Here is a 22,227-nt window from a genome sequence, read left to right as displayed (position 1 = left end):
GACGAACTATCTTTTCTAGGCCCATTGAGCTTGGTAAATCATTTCCTACCCCAAAACTTACATTGTTTTTCTTACATCAAACACATATTTTCATGAATTAAACAAAAAACCTCTTTTTTTTCTTTTCTTAAAATCTAATCACTTTTGAAAAGTACGTAAAGTCTTAAGTTAATTCCGACAACTTTATAGGATCAGTCATGGGACAGAAAAATGATCGCCGGAACTTAATAGCCATAGTTAGTACTTAGTACGTAGTTTCCCTGTCAAGAATTATCTTTTGCTTCTCTACTCGTTGGAATTTCCATTTTACGGCTATATAATTACTACATCCTTATCAAAATACATCATGTTTTGGATTTTTAAATTCATCCAAATAATTATATATCAAGTGAAGATTTTTGATTAAATATATGTTCATTTAGATGAACCTAAAAGTCCAAATCATAATGTATTTTAATACGGATGAAGTATTATCCATATAAAATCATTAAGGAAAACTATTCTGAGAACAAGGATAATAAAAAAAAGCAAGTGAATATAAATAAGTGAGTCGATAAATCAACAATAATGCAAGGGAAGCACCTATTCCATTATTGTAAAAGGAACCGCCATTAATTCGACAGCTGCTGATCACAACATTTTTTTTGTTTTTTGAAGTAATGCTGATCACAACATGATTGTCGATCTATTCGAATTACTACAACTTAGTTCTAAGGAGCTTCATTCTTGTATCTATGCGTATTATTATTCCTTCAACACGGAAACAAATGTTCAAGCACAGAAATTAAGGGACCAAATGTTCAACCTGGATGAGGAGACGGTGTTGGTACATTGAGAGAAAGGCAGCCGTCTACAGTGGCGAAGCGAAGAAAAAGATTTGGTGTTCAAATTTGTAAAGATTGAATTGACAATAAATTAATAATCTTGCTTAATTAATAATCTTACTTAATTAATAATCTTTTTCAACCCAAAATACTATTTTAAAAGTAATAATATCTCAATAAATTAATAAACTCGATCAATAAATAAATTTTAGCGGTCTTTTAAAAAATCTCAACCACAAATTTTTAATAATTAAATTTTAATAATTAAGGTTTAGACTCAATCTTAATATAACTACAAGAGTATAAACTCTGATTTTCTTATTAATTGACTGATTAAATTGAATATAAAGATAGTCTATTTATAGACATATAGTAAGGACGTATGAGACTAATATGACTATTAAAGGTCTGTTCTATTCTATGGGGACTAAATACATAATTCCCTAATAATAGTAAATTCTCACCATCCTTAATTGTATAGAAAAAATGACAATTAATTAGAAACGGAAGTATTAATATTAATTAGAGACGGAAGTATTAATAGATTATATACATAGCCATGCCATATTAAAATCCCATATTAAAGTATTTGTAATAATATATATATATGTATATTATTTTCAAACATTTTGGAATTTGACTATATAATTGATTTTTCTCAAGAGTTTTGGGTGTTTAATTGAACATTCAAGCCTCAACGTATACCCCATGTTAAACACACTATAACCAATTTCTTTTTTGTTCATGACTTAGTGTTTTTGAATTTTTTTTTTCCTGTTAAAATCAGCGATTCAGATAGTGTGATTCGATTGAGATTTGGTTTGATTAGATTTATTTGGGAAGATGGATTAATTTAATCCAAACGGGTGTTAGTGAAAAACTAACGTGACGTGGATGAATTGGTCCACACATGTAACACGTGGCATGATTTTATTGGATACGTCTGCAATTTTTTATGGACATTAATCGTAAGAGACTTAATACATGGACGAAATATCAAATATTGAGACTAAGAATGGAACATGAGGGACAATTTAATCTTAAAAATGATGAGATGCCAATTGTTTAGTTTTACTTTTTTCATTAAAGCCCCACTTTAATTAGTTCTAGAAGCTAATTATAATAATTAAAATATTCAAAAATTAAATACATAAACTTCAAGTTTTCTAATATGAAGTTTAAATTAAAGAAGTAAGATATTTTGATGTTTTTTTAAGAGCGGCAAAATGTTATATCCATCAATTGAAAACATCACATGTAGGAAAGATAAAATATTAGTATAATATCATATTTGTTTGTATATATCTTGTATCTTTTGATTTTTGGGATTCATAAAAATAAAAATATATTATATATTATAATCTATAGTGAAATTATGAACCCAAAAAAAAAGTACTAAAATTATATATTCTAAAATTAAATACGAACTTTAAAAGTAAATATCAAACAAGCAAGCCCTTAACTCTAAATATTACAGATTTTTCATCTTTTCTATATAACAACTTTTATTTGGTGGGAGTAGCAAAATGCTGCTCTTAAGGAAGCATCTATTTATTTAAAAAAAACGGTTACTCATACATATTGCTGCTCCCACCAATTAAAAGTTATTATATTAGAAAAAATAAAAAATCTGTAAAATTTATAATTAAAGGTTTGTTTGTTTGATTTTTAGTTTCAAAACTCATGTAAATTTAATGATACATAATTTTACTACTTTTTTTTGAAGATTCATAATTTCTCTATAGGATATAATAATGTATCTTTATTTTTATCGATCTCAAAAATTGATGAATAAAAAATACACAAAAACAAACAAAATATTATAATAATCTTTCTCTTTTTAAATTATCCAATTCTTATTCGAGAGTACAACAAAATGCTACTCCTTCACCTAAGAATTATTCATTTCCACCAGAATAATGTTAGATTAGTTATTGCCCATAATATATAGTTAGTTAGTTAGTTAGTTAGTTAGTTAGTTAGTTCCGATAAAAATCTCCTCAATGAAAAGTCATCTGTTCGCATAAGTTGGTGTTCCACTCTCGGCTTTAATAGAGAAGAAAAAGCATCTAAATCTTTGGCTTTTTGCAAGTGATACATAGGCTAATGGAGAGAGATGACAAGGCAAGCTATAAGCTTTAAAAACGCTTCTACGCACATCTCACTAGAAGAACAAATATTGTTACTTATTTGATTTCTAGCTACCAAATGTTGAACAAGAAGTGAAACGCCAACTTATGTAAATCGAGTTAACAAATGTGTAAAATTGTAAATATTGTATTGTTTATATATATATATGAAAAAAGGAGTCAATACCAAATTACTTTGAATAAATAAATACAAAAAAAAAAGGTTAGGAATTTTTTGTAGACCTCTTTATTCTGTCTACTAACTTCAATAGCTTGCTAAACGTGTTAAAATTCATGTGAGAAACTTGTGAGGGAGAGAGATGTATGAAGATGACATTTGCCTAACCTTTTCTTGAAAATGATATGAATAAAAAAGATGGGTTTTAAAGCTTTCTGTGCATAAAAATAGATTGGAATTGGATTGGTACAAAGAAAAACGTCTCTTCTGCCGGGCTTTCCATTTGTCTCTATATAACTTCGTCTTATTGGATAAAATGATAATCACAAGTGTCCTTTCTCTCCTATTTAGATTTCAATAAACAACTTCCGGCTTTTAATCGAACTATATCAAAGAGGAAAATAATTTGCTGCTTCCAGCAGCATCCCACCAATAAAGGGTGTCGTATAAGAAAGATAAACAATCTTTAAAATTTAAAATTAAAAAATTATTTGTTTGAATTTTTTTTAAATGTTCATATTTAAATTTTTTATACATAATTTTATAATTTTTTTCTTTAGGATTCATAATTCCTTTATAAGATATAATTATGTATATTTATTTTTATGAATCCCAAAATCGACGAATAAAGAATAGATAAAAACAAACATGACCTTATATTTTTTTTTTTTCTAATTGTCAAATTGTTATTAGTGAATGCAGCAATCAAGGATCTATTCTTGAAAAAAAAAACACTATATCAAAGCTCAGCTATTTTCATTTTTCTACTTTAAAAAACAGTTCATCGTATATATTACTTCCCCTTCTCAAAATATAAATATAAATATAATTTTTTTATCTTAAATTAGATGCAAATTTTGACAAATTTAAAGAACATTAATTATGTTTATCCATTATACTTTCATGCACCATCTTCACTCAAACACCCTTCTCAAGCATTTGATAATTAATTATATTTTAAGGATATTTTAGCCTCTCCAATCATAATTATATATTAAAATGAATTTATGTGGAGGTTTTTTAATTTGTGTGAAATCATAAATATTTGCAAATAATTTGAGACGGATGAAATATTTTACTTACCTAATTACAAGAGAAAATTGTAAAATAAATAAATAAATAAACCAACTAAGTACGAGAGACGCTTTTTCTTTTTAAGGTTAAGAGGGAGACTTTTTTTTTTAGGTTAAGAGGGACACTCTTGATATAATAATTGTGAAAAAATTTATGGCGTATATACCTGAAATGTTTTATGGTGTATTTCTTATATTAAAACAATCTCTAAATATATGGTGTAATATTTTTATTTTCTCATATTTATTATTTGATTGTCACATTTGATCACTCCAGTTTTATTCAAAATGCATTTTTGATGCAGTTCTGTTTGCATAAGAGTGATCGTAAACATTATAGTTCAGCCAAGCTATTCTCACATACGAGCCAATGGGATAACGGAATGGACATAGCCTAACATGATGTTCTTAACAAACGTATATTAATCAAAATTGATTAAAACATCAGAGCTCGGGAGATGAGAGCTCGAGAGATGGCGACTCGACATCGGAGTTGTGCCATGTTTGAAATTTTAATTATCTTCTACCTTGTATATATTTTTTTAAAAAATAATAACATTTTTTTTGATATTAATCATGGAATTTCATTCATAATCAAGAGAAGCTACAATTTGAAGAGAAAGTGGTAATCATTCTTATCCATTGTTTCTATAATTAGCAAAGCAATAGGCGAGACGATTGCTCAATCTCGACGTATAAACAAAAAGAGAAGCATTAAATTCGAACGCTATCACTTTCTCACTAATGAGATTGATACACTCTAGAAAACTATTGTCAGTACTTGGATGTAATACGCCATTGATCGTAAAAATTATTAGCCTTTTTAGGTTCAAAGAAAGTTTATGGTAATAGTTTGACTGAACTATAATTTTTACGATACTCTTATGCAAACAGAACTACTTCAAAAATAATTCTTTAACTAACTGAACCAAATTATACACCACTGATCTATTCAAATTAACACACATTTGGAAGAACTGAAGTCGGGTCAGACTTATGCCAATCAGCCAATGCACATGTTTTTTTTATCTCATCATCTACCCTTCGAATTAACTATTTTCTTTTGAGTCTAAAAAGGCTAACAACATTTTACATATGATCAAGCCTATTTTTTTAACGGTTTTTTTAACCAATACATATACTGGTTAAACCATTAAACTAATTATTATTTTTGAAGTTCCAATAAACTAATTATATAAAGCATAAGTGAGAAGGAAGAAATATATTATGTAGTGTGAAATTGGAGTGTAATTTGGTTTAAATCCCACTTCATGCTAATGGTATGGGCCCATGACAAATGAAATCTCAAACGAAATTGCAATGTATGTCATCCAAACAACCATACATGTCACATGACAGCCCCACTTCCATTTCCTCTCTCACTTCTTTTATACTCAAAATAAATACGATCATGATAAACAAACTCACCCAAAATTAGACTCATCAAACACATCAAATAAATTTAAAGCGATTTGTGTCAAACCACTTACGAAAATTTTTTTGCTTGATGAGTTGGATGAATCTGATTTTGGACTACAAATAAATAAACAACAACCATTAAGGACTACAAACACAAAAATTATATAACAATATTGAGAGTAAAAAATGATAAATTCAATGTGTGTGTTAAAGATAAATGTGTATGAGAATTCAGAGAGCTTCTCATTCTAATGTATACATAATAATAATTCAAATTAATTGTTATAATCTGTGTATACAGATCTTTAAACGGGTATTTAATTAAATGGTACAACTTAGAAAATGAAACAATCAACTTCAAAATAATAATAGTAATAATAAAAATGAAACAATCAATATAATTCTCAATTTATATTGAAACATGAACCCATTAATGTGAGACGAATTAAAATTCCTCTATGTATATGTTGGGTGCTCTTTTCCCTTTGATTTTTTTTATAATGTGCGCAGTGGCATATACAATAAAATCTGAATTTTTAAAATTTTTTATACCGAAGTTATGTTTAGTTTATATTTTATTAAAAATTTTAAGGTGAAATATTTATAAAGTATTTAAATTTTTTTATATACATTTCTCCATTATTATATCCTATATTGAATTTGTGAACTTTAAAGGATAATCGTCAAAAACGATTTTAGTATAATTTCATTAATGTTCACTTTAGATTTTTAACAAATCAAACGGTGATTATATACAAAAATCAAGAGATGCCAGATGTCATTTTTTAACTTGTTGTTGGTTCTAAAGCCTCTTGTATAGTAGGAGATAAATTTTTGTCTATATAATATATATGGCTCAAAATCTAATTACCATGTATCTTGCCTTCGTTTTAGTGTATCCGTGTACACACTAGTAGAAAATTGGGTTAGCGCCACGCTAAGGGCATCCTCGGCCAAAAAAGCGTGGCGTAAAGTAACCTATGGCCACGATTTCTTAAGCGTGGTAACGTTTTCCATCCACGAGCAAAAAACTGTGGCGTAAGATACTTTACGCCACCATTTTTTGTTAAGGGAAAATAATTGTGGCGTAAAATGAGAATACACCACGGTTTAAAAACCGTGGAGGCAGTTCTATGTCATTTTTTTTAGAACTGAAAGGTCACCTCGATCAAATGAAAAAATCATTGGATAAAATATATAAACCCTTCACATTCATTTGAATTCAGACACAACCATTTACATTCATTATCACAATTCTCTATAAATACTTTCATTTAATCTCCAACTCTATAATAAAAGTAGAGCATAAATTTATGTAACAAAAAACAGGATTGCAAAATCATCTCTACATTAATCATGAAATTTCCATCACGTAACAAGAGGAAGAGGGCTGATGATTCTGACACATCATCACCTTCGGCGAAGAAAAAATTAGGGCACCCTTCTTATGATCCGTTCTGTTCATCAACCGACGATTCTTTGGAGGAGTCAAGAAACTTCTCCAATTCCGGTTATGAACAGAACTCCGAAGAATTAGTGAGGGAACAAACATCCACTGAGCTGAATGTAACTAATAGCAACGCAGAATCGGAAGACTATGATACTTATGACCACAACTACGAAGGGGATGATGATGAAGATGAAGATGACGACGACAATGAAGATGAAGAGACTGATGATGACTAATTAGTAAATTAGATAGTTTAATTTTTATTTTTTAGTTTTTGGCTTCTAAATTAAGTATTAGAACTTGTAATTTTGGTTTTAATTACAGTATATTTTGTTAAGTTCCTATGAATTGAAGTATAATCAAAGTATTTAATTATCTACTCTGATTTTAAGTGATTTTGATTCGCAATGTTTTCAGAATACACCACGATTTTTAAAACGTTGAGAGTGTTATATGTCCACGAGTTTTAAATAATGGAGCTAGAATATATGTAGGCACGATTAAAAAACCGTGGCAATAATGAACATAAATATTAATTAAACTTTTCAGATTCCCCTTCCTATGTGATCGAAACACTCAAAAGTTATATAAATACTCTGCTGACCGCTCGCCAGCGCTCATACCTGTAAATCCTAATTTTCCCTTTTACACACTCAGTCAAATACTCTCCACGATTTTAGTGTCTCAATTTCATTCCACCTTTTTGTCATTGTAGTTCTTCGCCAGCACACGCTAATTTCTTGGTTTTAAGGTACAATTTCCATTCTACTTTCTGTTATTTTAAGTTTATGGTTTGTTGTGGGTGAATGCGCTCTGATCGACTTTGATAGTTGCAGTTGTAGTTGTAGTTGTACGTAGTTGCACCTATTTAAGTGATAATGTACATGCAATTTGTTGTTCAAGTTGCTATTTAAGGAATAGGGTTTAGTTAACAAATTTAGAATCGACAAATCTCTATAGTCGTTGGTTTAATTAACAGATTTAGAAGTTTTAGCCTGTTCTGTCTTTGAATTAGTAGTTGTGATTTACTCTGTTTTGTCTTGGGCAATATGGTCCCCCCAACTTTTTGATTTTATAATTTACTATTGATGTATTCAACCTGTCTTACATATTGGTATATTCCTCTAAATGTGAATCTGTGAATAACGGCATATTAATCTCTTTTCAGACCAAAATATCGGTGATGATGATTCTAACAAAGTATAAGTTGGTTACGATCTTAATCTCAGAGTATCATATTTATAGGGTTGATGCAATAGTAAGTGTACATTCTCATTATGCAATATTATGGTCATTTCAATTGTTACTTATTTGAAGGATTGGCTACTTAATTTAAGTTTTTTTTAATTATCTCTATGAAATTTCAAATGCTCTCAAAGGAATGGCTAGGTTGTATTCTAATGAGCGAGGCTGCCACTCACATTGTGATGGAATGGAAGGATAAAAATCTCAATAGGAGGTCTAAAAAATTTCCTCATTCTTGCCGTTTATACCATTATGATACAACTGAAGGGGTGAGTACTAGAATGGCCATGCGGGAAATCGGTAATTTCTGCCACGCTCATGGTATTCAGGCGGGAACGATTCTTTACTTCCAAGTTGTACAGGAGGTTGACAGTACCGACCTGAGAGTTGAAGTTTTCTCGTGTGCTGATCCTGTTAAAATTGACTATGGACTTGCTAGTGAGAGAAAAAAAAAAGAAGGATTTCAATGGGGAAGTAGAGAATGACGGACCTCCACCAATTTTAACTGGTGCTACCATTGTTAAAATGTTGAATGATGAATTGGAATTGAAAAACTCATTTGGTAAGAGACAAAAGCAGTCTGAAGACCCGTGGAAGAAGTTCTTTATGCGAGGTAAACATTCCCTCATAGACATATCAATCTTCATGATAATTAAATTGAACTACCAGTACAGTACTGCATTTAAGTTTAAATTCATCTGCCACTCTGTTGGATACATTGCAGGGAACACGAATCACTTTTGATCATCCAAAAAAAGAGGAAGTCTAGGTTTGAGCAAATAAAGTTATATAAGCAAGAGTTCAAGGAATGGTTCAATCCAAGTTGATCGTGGTAATGATACTTTCCCGAAATATTTAACGCATTTGGCAAGGACCCTAATAATATTGCTAGAAGATATTTTAGATATGCAATTAATGGTTTCAAGTACCACACATTTAGAAGAGACGAAACGCACAAATCTCAAAATTCCGGTGTGATCGTCTTGGCAGTGACAGAAAGTTATGCTAGCACCAAGGATGTTAATCCTGTTACAGCACAAGTCAAGTTTTTTGGGGACATTGAAGAAATAATCGAGTTAGATTATTATGGAAATTTCAAGTTTCTAATTTTTCAGTGTCAATGATATCATGTTGAGCAAGACAAATATGGTTTGTATACGGTCAATAAAAGCAGAAAGCATTCAAAGGATGACCCATTCGTGTTGGCCACTCAAGTAAAGCAGTGTTTCTATGTTCAAGACCCTCGTAATCCCAACAAGCATTATGCTATGAACTCTCCCTAGGGACATTTGGGACATGAGTGATCAATCAGATAGAGCTGCTCAAAGTCTGTATCAACACGAGCCACCGCCACCACCAATTAAATCTCATGCCCCTCCTGCAAATAAATCAAATGGACCTCCTGCAAAAAAATCAAATGTCCGTTCGGCGAATGCTTCAAATGCACATCCTAAAAAAGATTGTGATGAAGAATGTAATATTCAATGGGGTAGAACTGATATTGAGGATTCTGAAGATGAAATCCCAACGAAACAGCCGGCTGGAAACATGGATGAAGAAGAAGATCTTGATGACATATTATATGACTATATTGATTAAAATCAAAGCCTACTAGATCAATCTAGGTATGTTCAAAAAAAATCCTGTTATAAATTATAATTACACTTACATTATGTATGATTGAATTTCAATCCTGTTATAATGACACTTGCATTATGTATGATTGGATTTCAAGTTTGTGACAAGCTTCACTTCTATTTGGTGATCATATATCTAAATAAATTATTTATTTATTACAGGTAAAAAGAGAGGGAATGTGTGAGCTTTACGTGTTGGTTAAGTCAATTAAGTCTCCATGTATTCAAATTGTAATCTTAATGTACTTTGTTTTTATGTGTCATGGAAGGTTCATTTTAAATTGTGTGAGCTTCATGCATGTCTCTCTGTAGTTAGTTTGCATATGTATTCAAAATAAGATTATGTAGTTTATTTTCTACATTAAAGTAATTAATGATTAAATATGTAATTTTTAAAAAATTCTGCTTTTCGAATTTGAATTAAATTGTGTTTTGGATTTAATAGATTTGAATTTATTTTTGATTGAATCGGTCTACGGAATAATTTATAATGCAAGTGGCTTCGGAATCAGGTTGACGATTCTTTACCTGGAGTGCATAAAATAGCCACGGTTATTAAACCGTGGCCAATTAACGCCACGGTTAAACTAACAAAAGAGCAACGGTAAAAAAATCGTGGCTCATAAAATTCATACCATCTTCGCGGTTTATAAAATCGTGGAGATGCATATGGCCACGATGATATAATCGTGGACTTAACTGTGGCAATAGTGATAAAATCGTGACGTAAACGAGCCGATAGGAAAAACCTGGATGGATTTTTTAGGTAAAATCGTGGCGGAAAAGGGATAAAAATCGTGGTGTATTCTTTCCGCCACGGAAGCAAATTTCCCGGAAAAAACCGTGGCACAAAGTCAAAAAACCGTGGCCTATACTTTCCGCCATAATTTTTTGACATTAGGCCACGCCTCTCAGGCCGTGGGCCTATCGAGATTTTCCACTAATGACAACTAAATATGTTCATTAATATCATGTTGAATTTACATAAATGTCTACATGTCTGTAAAAGAAAAATTGAGCTTAGGACAATCACGCTAGGATAGAACTATTGCGATAGAAAATCGGTTGATTTAAATATTCGTAGTTTACAAGAAACAACTCCCACATCTCAATATCTTGAGTACGTATAAATAGGAAAATTAAATCTATACTTATTTATGAATATCTTCACGATCCCTTATTGTTATTTAATATTGTTATAAAAACACATAAAATGTGTATGGATGTAACAAGATAACTTCTTATTTTATTTAAGGCATTGTAATAATTTGACAAGTTATATAGTTCTTTATTTACTATTCTTATTAAATGAAGATAAATTTATGTCTTAGGAATCTATAAATACCCGTCATTCGTAAATAATTCTACACGCACCTCTAATACAATACAAAATATCTCTTGTGTCTTTTTCTCTCTATTTGCAATTTTATCTTTCTTTTAGTCATTTCATTACACGTTATCAACACGTAGTTCTCTTCGACCGATAATATTCTTTCATTTTTAATATATAAATATCAATACCATGATAAGATATTTTTACTTAAAAAATTATGCATTAACATATATAATTATTCTAAGAAACATTTTGTGATGCTAATTAACTTTGCATATTATAAGCGCATGTTAATATTCGGTAAAATAATATATTATATGGTAAGATTAATGTGATGGTAATAATCTATATTCTAACTCATATAAAATATTAGTAATTTTATATATATGCATTGATCAATTGTTTTATATAATCAATTTATTTTCATGCATGTAATATTTAATCATCTCGATTCATTTGAAAAATATCTCCTACCTCTGAGGTGGTAGTAGAGATTAATTTTGAAGATTTTTATTTCGATAACTAACTTCTAAATTTTTATTTGACACCTGAAGTTGTCAATATTAGTGCAAATAGAAAATACAGAGAATAATGAAAATATTTGTTTGCTTGATAGTTCTTCGACGCGCGTATACATGTATATACCATATCTGGTCCTACTAAAATCATTGATGGCTTTAGAAATGCAACAATTATTTTGTCGAATGGTACTATCCTTAATATTAAGAATGCATTTCTAAGCAGTAAGTCTAAACGAAACTTGCTTAGCTTCAAAGATGTACGCCGTAACGGGTACCATATTGAGACCTTTACGATTCAAAGTAATGAATATCTTCTCATTAGTACTAATAAGATGGGCTTGAAAACCATCCATGAGAAGCTAGCAGCATCCTCAACAGGATTGTATTGTGTCATGATTAGAGCTATTGAAACCTACGCTGCCATGTCTTGGAGACTGGTAAAACCTGATTTGTTAAACTTCGGCAGGATCGCCTTGGTCAACTAGGTGCTACAATGATGCGTAGGATTTTTAAAAATACAAAAGGACCCCATTTGAAAGATACTAAGGTGTTGTTGTCCAAAGCATATACTTGTGAAGCTTGCTCACAAAGAAAGCTCATCATCAAACCATCATTAACAAAAGTTAATCTTGAATCCACGTCATTCTTACAAAGAATCCAGAGTGATATTTGTGGACTAATACATCTAGCAAGTGGACCTTTTAGATATTTTATGGTATTAGTGGATGCATCTTGTAGATGGTCCCATGTTTACCTATTATCTTCGCTCAACGCTACTTTTACACATTTACTTGCCCACATTATAAAACTTCAGGCACAATTCCCAAATCATCCAATCAAGAGCATAAAGATGGATAATGCTGGTGAGTTTACGTCAAAAAGTTTTGATGCGCATTTTGTGCTTCACTCGGAATTGAAGTTGACCATCCAGTTCCACATGTGCATACTCAAAATGGATTGGCGGAATCCTTGATTAAACGCATCAAAATGATTGCCCAAACTCTCTTATTGAGAACGAATTTAAATGATACACCTTGGGGTTATGCAGTTTTGCACGGGGCGGCACTAATTAGATTACACCCCACTAGTAGTTTATTACAATTTCCCTCTCAAATGGTTCATGGCTATGAACCTGATGTTTCATATTTACGCACTTTTGGTTGTGTAGTGCATGTGCCTATAGCACTGCCAAAAAAGAACTAAAATAGGTTCCAAACGTCGTTTGGGCATTTATGTTAGCTTTGTTTCACAATCGATAATTAGGTTCTTAGAACCAACTACTGGTGATCTATTTACAGCCAAAGTAGCAGATTGTCATTTCAACGAGACAGTGTTTCCAATAATTGGAACTCCCTTAGCTTCCATGATTGAGAAGCGTAAACAGGTCGAGGGCATCTCGTGGACTGTGAAGGATCTATCCCATTTAGACCCTAAAAATCATGAATGTGAAAACTAGGTACAACGGATAATCCATTTACAGGCTATTGCCAATAGACTGCTTGATGCATTTAATGATGCTTTTAAAGTTACGAAGTCTTATATTCCATCTGTGAATGCTCCAGTTAGAATAGTTGTCCCTGAAGGACACTGTTCCTCGAAAACGAAGGGGGAGAAATCAAGAATCTGCTCCAGAAGAGCTTGGTGTTGAGAATTCACCAAATATGCTCCAGAAGAACTTGATGTTGATAATTCCACCAAAAAAATTAGGGCCCTGAAGAGGCACAACCCAACGAAAAGATCACAAATCCCGAGAATACTAAAAATTCTATTTCATATAGTAATGATGCCTTGGACCAGAGTAAAGTCATCCCTAATGATGTCTCTATACTCTCAGTTGCTCATGAGATTATGGATGATGATTATGAGCCCCTATTGTTGAATGCCGTCAAAGGCAAGATTGGCCTAAGTGGGAGGAAGCAATGAAGTCAAAATTAGCTTCCCTAGATAAACGAAAGTCTTTGGGCTAATAACTCGTATTCCTGATAATGTAAAATCTATTGGATATAAATGGGTATTTGTCAGTAAGAGAAACGAGAAAAACGAAGTTGTAAGGTATAAAGCGCGACTCGTTGCCCAAGAATTCTCCTAGAGACCTGGTATTGATTTTGATGAAACATATTCACATGTGATGGATATGATCACATTTCGTTTTCTAATTAGTCTAGCAGTTTCTGAGAAATTTCAAATAGGTCTGATGGACGTTGTGACAACTTATCTATATGGCTCACGAGACTATGATATTTGTATGAAAATTCTTGAAGGATTCAATATGCATGAGGCATACACTCCCCGCAACTTATTCTTAATAAAGTTGCAAAGATATTTATATGGGTTAAAGCAATCTAGTCGTATGTAGTACCAACGTTCGAGCAAATACCTAAGCAATGAAGAGTACAAAAATGATCCTATCTACCCATGCGTGTTTATTAAGAAATCAGTTACCGAATTTGCTATGTTGGCAGTTTACGTCAACGATATAAATTTAATTGGAACTCCTGAAGAGTTATCCAAGACTGTCGAATATCTAAAAAAAGGAGTTCAATTAAAGACTTGGGTGAAACTAAACTTTGTCTTGGTTTAGAGTTTGAGCATAAAGAAAATGAAATAATTGTCCATCTATCAGCGTATATTGAAATACTGCTTAAACGCTTTAACATGGATAAATCTCATCCTTTGAGTACCCCTATGATCGTAAGGTCTCTAAATCCCTTAAATAACCCATTTCGTCCTAAAGAATCTAATGAAGAGATACTTGGTCCTGAAGTACCGTATCTCAATGCACATGACCCGATATCGCGTTTGAGGTAAATTTATTGGCATGATTTAGTTCAGAGCCAACTCGGAGACATTAGAATGGAATTAAACATATCTTCTGTTATCGTCGAGGAACCATTGATTTGGTACTTTATTATTCCAATGATTCAACTAATTCAGGTTTAGTTGGATATGTTGATGATGGATATAAATCTATTCTGCATAAACCTCGCTCTCAAACCGGTTATATTTTTTGCTATAATGGGACCACCATTTCTTGGCACTCTACTAAACAATCTTTAGTAGCTATATTTTCTAACCACTTTGAAATTATTTCGCTATATGAAGCTAGAAGAGAGTATGTTTGGTTAAGATCCATTATAATGCATATTCATAAATCTTGTTTTTCAAGGCCGGTTGAAAATTCTCACAATATTATATATGAAAATAATGTTGCTTGTATTGCACAAGTTAGGGAAGGATATATCAAAGGTGATAGAACCAAGAATATTTCGCCGAAATTTTTCTATATTCACGAACTACAAACAAGTCAAGAAGTTGACGTTAAACAGATACAATCCATAAATAATCTTACTGATATCTTTAAAAATCATTGCCAATATCAACTTTTGAGAAACTGGTACATGGCGTTGGTATGCGGCGAACTCAAAGTATCCAAGATTAGCTAGCCCCTGAAGTGGCTGTATGGTTTGTTTGAGGGGGAGTATCATACATGTTGTACTCTTTTTCCTGCAACTAAGGTTTTTATCCCACTAGGTTTTTCTTAGCAAAGTTTTAATGAGGCAACAGTTTTTTATGTGTGAGTTAATTGTGTACTCATTCCTCTCCAAAAGAATTTGTCCCTAAAGGATTTTTTGTTGATGTTCAATACAAAATATGAGATAATTTTCGTGAAGATTCTCTACAAGAAAAATTACTGAATGATTGTACGTACAAGAGGGAGTATTATAAAAACACATAAAATGTGTATGAATGTAATAACAAGATAACTTCTTGTTTTATTTAAGACATTGTAACAATTAGACAAGTTATATAGTTCTTCATTTACTATTCTTATTAAATGAAGAGAAATTTATGTTTTAGGAATCTATAAATATCCATCTTGTATTCAATTGTACACACACCTCTAATACAATACAAATTATCTCTCTTGTCTCTTTCTCTCTATTTGCAATTTTATCTTTCTTTTAGTCATTTAATTACAAATATCTATATATATATATATATCTTATTTATTTGTTCAATATTGTCCACATAAGATATCACATTGGTGATACACGTCTACATAAAACTGCCAACAAAGGCACCATGTTGACTCTTTTTAGTACCGTTAATTAGACCCACTTATCAAAATCATAAAGGACTATCATACCAAATTTTGAAACATAATGATGGCAAATCGGAGTGAGGAAAACCATTGCCAACAAGAATTTCAGCCAAAAGTCAAAATCGATGATTTCTCGGGCAGAAAACTAATATTCTACAATTAATTACAAACTCAAAACGCGACAAAATAAATCAAAATCAAATGTCAATTTAAAGTTCTAGAAGTCTTATTTCCAACTCCACAAAAAAACACCTCAATCGGATCAATAACGAATGTGAAATTGATCAATTGGCAAGCAAAAGTCAAATCGGACGAAACTGTTTTCCAGAAAATTGATCGTAAACTTGTACAGATTGTAGAGGATGGAATATTGATAGGAAAATGGTCATATTGGCACTCGTATTGAAGAGCTCGATGTATTCTTTTGAATGAAACCGAGATCACAATTTTCTAATGGGTGTGGAGAGAGTTATGGGCTTTGGGAAATAATTAAGCAGGTTTATGATGGCTAAACAGATGAAAGATAGAAGATGAACAAAAATACTTTTGTATTTTTGGGCAAAATACCAACCAATCTTTGTTTTAGACAAACAGTCGCCAACAATTAGAAGCTCTAAGTTTTATCTTCTTTTCAAATCAATTTTGTCATTTTATTTTTTCAAAACCAAAATATAAACGAGGAGAATGGTAAATATTCTTACATCTTCTAATTCTTCCTTAAGTTACAAGTTTTAATGATATGAAATTAAAAGTGTGCGTGCATGATCACGTTTTAAGGATTGTCACTTTTTGACTAACTTTATTTGATATATGTTCTTTTTTAGTTAATAGATCGATTGATTGTATGCTAAAAAAATAATCAAAACAAAGGTTGATGACATGGAAGAGTTACCGATCAATATGTTAAAAAGTAAATCAGATGAAGATTGGTGACATGGAGGAATCAACGATCAATGTGTTGAAGGAATAAATCAAATGAAAATCGGTGACATGGAGGAATCAACGACTGGGACACAACTACACAATCCATAGGGAACAATAATAAAAAAGAAAACAGAATTAAGTACAGGAAAGGTAACAAATATCGTAATCTGTTTCTTGTAAGTTAAGCACGCAGCGAAATAGGAAAGAAGACTGAATCACAATCGTAATTTGTTTCTTGTGAATCAAGCATATTACAAAATAGGAAAGTCAAAGATTGGATCATGAAATCGTATCAGATCATATCATCTTCACTATCACGATTATGAGTAAAGAGCAAGGAACTGAAGGAGTATAAATTGAAGATGATTTCTCATCAGATGTTTTTGCACAAACAACGCACAAGGAGGATTTTAAGTAGAGTGATGTCCATTCCACTCTAGCCTTCGTTTGTTGCCAAAGGTTATCCAATTCCAAAGAATGGTGTGTAGAGATCGAGAGTACTAGCCGGTCGTGGCTAAGTTTGGTAGGGTCCTAAAATAGGTTGGTCCTAAGTCTAGAATTTACATAGGAGATTAATCGAATTACTAGATAAAGTCTCGTTGTATGGCTTGTACACAACATCGGGATATTACTCTGCCCATTGTAAGCAACCTCTACCAGGCCCTTTTGGTCCGCGGACGTAGGTGTTGGCTCTTTAACGCCGAACCGCGATATATCATTATCAATAAATTAAACAATGTTGTTTTTGTTTAGCACCGAATCTCTCGTGTTATTCTCTACTATTCTTGTTTTTGTTTGATCTATTTTATGCCAACAACCAACAAAGTTTATATGCTCCAACAGTTCGATCTAATCTAAGTGAAGAACTATTCTATCCATCAATTGCGTTTTACAACATTGAACAAATCCATATTTGCTTCAGGTTTGTATGCGTACCCGCAAATCATAACAACTGGTCGAGTCGTTACTCGTTGAGGTGTTACATCTATCGATTAAATCTAATCTGCACAACAACATAATATTTATTGATTGATTTATTTTATAAGTCTCTGAACCTCATCACCAGTCTTAGAGAGACTTATCTTTTATACGTCAGTAGATCGAATCAGTTTAACTCCAATAGTTACAACTGATTCATTCACTTAAAGTCTCGAGCACAATCGTATTTAACTTAGCAACAAGCACAAACGTGTTTAACTTAGAGGAGACTTTCATCACAAGCAGTTCATAGCACAAACGGTTCATTTGATCTTTAGATTATCAGATCTAGAAGATCACAATCATTCTCAACTGTTGTTGACGTATTTGATTCAATAATCACTTAACTGAGTCAAATTAGAAGGTTCTAGTTCAGTAGCAACTCAACTGAATCAGATCAGACAGGCACTAAGTCACGATCATCATTGCCATTCGAAGAAAGGACTTAGGCGTCATCGACTTACTCAACTAAGGTGCATCAGCAGGAGTTTAGGAGTCCACTGTAAGTTATGGTTCAACTCATACTGAACTATCATTTCACTTATTACTGCACTTAGTTTTTCTGTAGGAAGTAAGTTGTTTGTAAGTACCGGTCCAGTTATTTCTGACAAAGTACTAATTTATCTTTCACAATTTATTACACTCTGATTAAGTTAATATATTGTTGATCATAAACTGTGTTAGTTTCTCACCGTACTATTGATTTACAGTTATTGTCCTTAGATTGTTTCACTAGAAGTTAATTGTAATCTGTTTAGATAGTACTGGTTGATTATCCGATGTTGTTTAGTTACTAGCTTAAGAATAGGATTTTATATATGTGTTGAGTTTATTCTTAAATAGATCATTTGTACATCTAATCAAATCACTTCAATAAAATCGAGATGATATATGAGTGTTGTTAGATTAGGTTTGAGTTGTAACTGGTTAAGTTACCTCTTAGGTGACTTAGTCGAAAAGAGTTAGGGCTATCAAATTTCAAAGGTTGTAGGAAATTAAAAGGTTTTTAAAATATAAATGACAAGGCCTCTAAGCAATGTCTTTGTAGAAACGAATAAAAACACAAGAGCGGAATATCCAGAATACAAATAATGAAGTGCAATTTTTATTGGCAAATTAAATAATTCAATTTAATTAACAGAAGATAGTGGGGATACAACGACTATTTCTTCTTTTGATCTTCGCTAGCTAACCTTCATCTTTTTCGTTGTGGAATTTTCTTCGCTTGTGGTTTTATGTTTTGTGCGAGGTGGCGGTTTGATCGTTTATGCCTTAAATATTTATAAAAATTTGTTCATTTAAATTATTGAATTTTATTGTTAAGTTTATTTAATATACATATATAATTCAAATACATTCAGATGTTTAGAAACAAATAATCTTAATGAAATTCTATTCAGATTCAGATATTACATCTTAATATTTAAATATATATTCAGATTCAGACGTCTTAATCTTAAAAAAAAAATATACCAATATATAGCTAGTTTAAGTTTATTGACCAAATTAATTAATGACTATTTATTTAAGTGCCTTCTGAAAAAGCAGTATCATTTCAATTTGCAAAAGCTCTTAACAGTTGGGTATAGATTATAGAGTTGAAAGTGAAGGTGATAGCAACAATGTTTGAAGCAGCTGGCCCCCCATTCTTTTAACTTATATTATACCTATATAAGTACTAAATAAATGTGTTCTCTGCGTGGTCAATATTATAGAACCATGATTAATTAACAAATTTGTTAGTACACGTAAAAGAATGAATATCCAGCATATTTGATTTGAAAACTTATACCGTCCCTAATGTTCCAGTTTGGATAGATGATCTCTATGTAGACGTTTTTTGATGGACGTTAGGCGAGAGGGGCCAAATACCCTAACGTTCGTCAAACATAGGACCATTTACTTCGAGCGAAACATTAATGATGATGTAGACTTTCAAATCAAACATAAAGGACCAAACACATGATTTGGTCTGAAATCTTATAAAAAATGGTATCGTATTATCTAATAAAAAAAAAAAAAAACTTACAATTTTTATAAAAGTTGAAGAAAAAAGTTAACAACTTCAAAAGTATTAGTTCCTCTATTACATAATTACTAAGTACATATTTGTTTTAGATACATAATTTTTTACGTTCTCAACAGGATTCGAACTTTCAATCTTTTTTTAGGAATAAAAAAAAATCTCATTACTGGTTAAATAAAAATACATTGTTCAAGAATGAAGGAAATCCGTCATCCTCATTATTCCTAAAATTAGTGATACTCAAATTTCTCATTACCGGTTAAATACAAATACATTATTCAAGAATGAAGGAAATCTGTCATCCTCAATATTTTTAAAATTAATGATACTCTTGACCTAATTGATTGCATCCTCATATACCTTCAGAAGAATAGGGTAGTCTCCTGATGAGGGAGAGGCCATATCTATACATATTTAATGGGTGTATTTAAATAAATTTGTAATCTAATTGTGCATGCCCTATACCTTCAGAAGAATAGGGTAGTCTCCTGATGAGGGAGAGGCCATATCTATACATATTTAATGGGTGTATTTAAATAAATTTGTAATCTAATTGTGCATGCCCCCCAATGCATGAGATGAAAGATTCCATTTGTTCATAGAAGAGAATGTGGAGATAAATGAAGAGCATTAAATTGTGTCAAAAAGGAAAAAGGAAATTAATTTTTGATAATATAAGGGGGAAATGTCTATGAAAGAGAATTAAGGGTAACAGGTGTGTGCATGCATTGTAGATGTGTGTGTATTTAAATAAATTCGTAATCTAATTGTGCATGCCCCCCCAGTTGTTCATAGAAGAGAATGTCCCCCAGTTGTTCATAGAAGAGAATGTGGACCCCCCCCCCCCCCCCCCTCCCCCGCCGAGAGAATGTGGAGATAAATGAATAGCATTAAATTGTGTCAAAAAGGAAAAAGGGAAATTAATTTTTGATATATGAAAGAGAATTAAGGGTAAAAGGTGTGTGCATGCATTGTAGATGTGTGTATAAAGAACGTAAATGCTAGCGGTGGCCGATGGAATTGTTTTGGCAATTCACATGATCACATGTGGCTATCCAACTATACAACATATGAATAATTGTAGTAGTCTACGCCTACACATCAATGTGAATAATTATTGGAGTTGTTGGGTTTAGATTCTAATTTCTTGATGAATAATAAATCTTATTTATTTATATTTACTTTTTCCGAATTTATAAATTGAGATAAAAGAATATATAAATGTGGTTTAGATTAGTCAAGCGTCAGTTTGTCGTTTCATAATGAAATTTTCACCAACTCATTCAGCTTTTTACAAAAGGCAGCCCATAGTTAACCCTCATATGACATGCTAGGATAAATTCGCCTAAACAAAATGATCATTTCATTTTTGGTTAGATTCAGGAAGTAAATGACTAGATAAGAACACATGTATTTGCATTCGAGGGACGTATATGAGGAATATCTCTAGTAAAGATGTAAAATAGTTTTAACTATAGTTAAAAAAAAAAACAGTATGTTCTTTCTCGATTTGAAGACGTAGTTCAGAATAAACATGTGAAAATAATTGATTTCAAAAAGGGTTAATTGTTGTGTAAAATAAACTAGTTTCACTTCTTATATGTAACGTCAGGAAAGTTTCATACTGTCCTCCGATTTATTTGACCGATTGTGAGTTCGCAAAATTGAGGCCGGTGAACAAAATATGGACTGAATCTATTTCGTATGAATACGTGGAAATCAAGTTATCCATAATTCATTCTTCATGCTGGAATAATTTGGAGCCATAGAAGCTTTCTTACTCATCTTTGCGTGGCTAATGCTTAAGAGCTCTTATTTTTTTGTATTTCTTATCTTGTTTGTTGTGCCTCCTCATGTGTTTATATATAGGAGTTTGAAGTCAGTACCAAAACGGAACCGGAGCAAGCTTGCCGGCACCAGAATCTCAAGTTCAAAGTTTGTGCTTTTGTTTCACACCAGCAGCAAGTGGAATAGTAAAATACCACTTGAAACTGTTGGATTAGGTCATCTCAAGGTGCTTGAAGTCATTGAAGCACAGGTGGTAGCCGAAAAGAAAGAAAAGAAGAAATTGAAGGCTGGAGATAACTTCCAGCAGAAGAAACCAAACTTGAAGAAGAAGTGTTTCTGCAAAAAGGACGAAATTGCACACCGTGTAGAACTAAAGGACTTGGTTGTACCTACTGTAAAAGTCGAGGACTCAGAAGACATTTCAAAAGTTTTGCAACGGAAATCATTGCAGACGATCTGCGGACCGGCCGGAGCAAAGTCGGAGGTCGTGGCATACACCAAAATGCTCAGGAAGGTGTCGCCTACAACATCTCTTCAAGCAATTGTCCAGCAATTCCCTAAATCGAAAAGCCCCAATTCGGTTAGGGTTCTATCTTTAAT

This window comes from Rutidosis leptorrhynchoides, unplaced genomic scaffold (genome assembly GCF_046630445.1).
Source record: "Rutidosis leptorrhynchoides isolate AG116_Rl617_1_P2 unplaced genomic scaffold, CSIRO_AGI_Rlap_v1 contig446, whole genome shotgun sequence".
NCBI lineage: Eukaryota > Viridiplantae > Streptophyta > Magnoliopsida > Asterales > Asteraceae > Rutidosis > Rutidosis leptorrhynchoides.
The sequence above is the reverse complement of the archived record's forward strand: the minus strand, read 5'-3'. Positions refer to the sequence as shown.